This window comes from Rhea americana, unplaced genomic scaffold, assembly GCF_003343005.1.
Source record: "Rhea americana isolate MKP2758 unplaced genomic scaffold, rheAme1 scaffold_46, whole genome shotgun sequence".
NCBI lineage: Eukaryota > Metazoa > Chordata > Aves > Rheiformes > Rheidae > Rhea > Rhea americana.
Window position 1 is genome coordinate 2,231,311 of NW_028186601.1, and position 2,615 is coordinate 2,233,925.

The 2,615-nt window shown below is 38.8% G+C and overlaps 1 protein-coding gene across 1 annotated transcript in view; it reads left to right on the plus strand.

The window, feature by feature from the left end:
• KLHL14 (kelch like family member 14) overlaps window positions 1-2,615 on the plus strand; it is a 62,069-nt gene that overhangs the window by 1,363 nt on the left and 58,091 nt on the right. The window lies entirely within an intron of this gene.

A 2,615-nucleotide genomic window follows, 5' to 3' on the forward strand; every position in this document is an offset into this window, starting at 1 on the left:
CGGGGCGACTGGCGTCGGGGCTGAGCCCCGCGGCCGCTGCGCGCCCGGCGCCGGCGGTGACCCGCAGCTCCGCAGGGCGGGGGTGGGAGCGGGGGGTTTCACCGTGCGGGTGAAAGCCCGTGGTTTGCAAGCCTGCTCTGGTTATTTACTGCAGGCCCTATTTGTTTGTTTGGTTTTTTTTTTCTTTCCATTTTTTACTCCTTAATGACGAGTTGCATCTTCAGGCCATTTCAAGCTGTAATATCCAAGTCCTCAGTCTACTTATAAATAATCTGATTATTCACACACATTCTCGTATTATCAATATTCTGATAATGTCCGTTTTGGGCATGAAAACTTGTGACTTCGTAGTGTTTATATCTACAACATGTCAGTTGTTTTCATTTAATAAAGTAATGAATCATGATGTCAAAGACTGACAATACAAGGCTGGTGTTAGAAACTACAAGCACGGTGCATAGTTTAATGAATAGTAAATATACCCTAAATGAAGAGGACATTTATTTTTCTCCCTTTAAAATACGTTTATACTTCATTTCATTCAGAAATAATACCATCCTCCAAATACAGTGACGCGGCAGTGCAAAAATCAAAGCACACTTAGAATACATTATTCTGCCTTTTAACTAATAGCTGGATATTATTAATGACTAGAGAGAATAGTACATTAATATTTTAGATAATATGCTCAGTGAGTATTAATGCAAGGAATTCTTTATATCTTAATTGTAATAGCCACCCTGATGATTTAACTTTAGAAATGCTGTGCCTTCTTTTATTATCTCTAGGTAGCTAGCTCTGTTAGTGTTTTGTGTTGTACCTATTGCCTTACTGCCTAAGCAATTCTCACTCCTAAGCCCTACAATGAAAAACAAATGCAAGCGTTGTGAAGTGTTTTGGAGATGCTGCTGTTAGAGCTGGTGTGTATCCTTTACATTTCGCTGTTCAAAACTGTTGGCTCTCAGAATGCAAAATCCACTGGCTCTTCCTTAGTCCAGAGTCTGCACACAGCACCTGGGGCACGCTGGGGCTCATGTCCTGGTGGATTGCCGAGATACCGGCCGGCGTGGTTCAGTGGCGATACCTTCCAGCTTCACTGGTCCATGTCATTTGAAGGATATGTAGTGGTGTTCTGACCACTGAACGCTTACAAGTGTCATGGATGCTGTGAGAATCTGATACTCCGGCTGCTGGAAGCTGTCTTTTACTTTAAGCAGGAGAGCACACAAAAGGATTGGACTTTAAGTAGACTAGACGAGAATCAAAGTTGTACTCAGGCAGTTGCTTATGGGAGCAAACCCATCCAAATACCACATTCATTGTTTGTAATAGGTCTGCACACACATTTTTATATATATATAGGTGCCACTAATAATGTTTCAGAGACCCTTGACATAGCTGTAATAGGTGAAAACACACCATCACCTTCTCAACTTTAGTGTATGTTTAGTGACAGCATTGTAACTAGCGTCAGTTGATTGAGTTCTCTGGTGCCACTGAAGTTAGAGGCAAAACATTTCAAGTAAGTTCTAATGTATGTTTCTAAAGAAGAGAGATTTAAATAAAACATTGGAGATGTTGAAATGCCCTGTGATACAGAATACAATTGGTATATTTTCATTTTGGGTCTTGAATCCTATTCCTGGGAATTTGTAAGAATCACTAAGATCCATCTTTGAGGCTTCATCATTTTAAGGCTTCATCAGGCTGCCTAATGTCTTTGTAAACGTGAAAGAAGAAACAAAAGAAACATACTCCAAACCATAGAGATTTCCAGACTTATGTTGCCTGTTCCCCTTAGTTTCTCTAAAACTGTGATTTTTGACAGGTTGACATTCAATCAAATTTTAGTTTAAGGAAAAATACTAGCAAACACTTTCCCAAGTTACTAGTTTGGAAAAGGAAATGTTTAAAGTAACTGGACAATTATGTAAGTGTGCAAATAAGTAAAAATGGTTGCCTGGAGAAGGACTTTAAAACTTCATTGCTTGTTTTGTGAGTAATTGTGACCTGATAATTTAGAACTTTGAGAAAGATTTATGAAACATAATTCACAGAAGATTCACACCACCTGTAGAAAGAGATTAAGTGTTCCACATAAGCAATATAATGCATATTAGTGACAGATATAAGCAGCACAGTGGCATAGTCATCTGCTTAATGCACTATTAGAACTTGCCAATAACTTTTTTACATTTAATAACATTTTTTTTCCTGTAGCATCCAATTAGAAAAGCCCACATATATCTATATATGTGTACACATATGCACACTACCAGTTTGGAGTACTCAGGGATTTGACCTACTTGTATTTCTTAAACAAGATGAGTGTACATTGGGAAGCTTAAAGTGTGGTCATTCTGCTCTGAAATACAACAGTAAAAGTAGCAGTGTTTTATTTTCTGAACTTGTTCTACTACTTTTGTGACCAGTATCAATWTCTGCTGTCATCAGGGTCTGAGGACTAGTGTAACTGTGGGAGACAGTTTTGGGTCCTAGTCTGATCTATGCAGTATGAACAGAGTAATTTATAAAGTTTGTTTTACAGATGCAAATCCTGTGGTATTAGTGATGTTTGGTCTAAGAGGTATCTGGTCTGACTTTTGTGTTGGGTT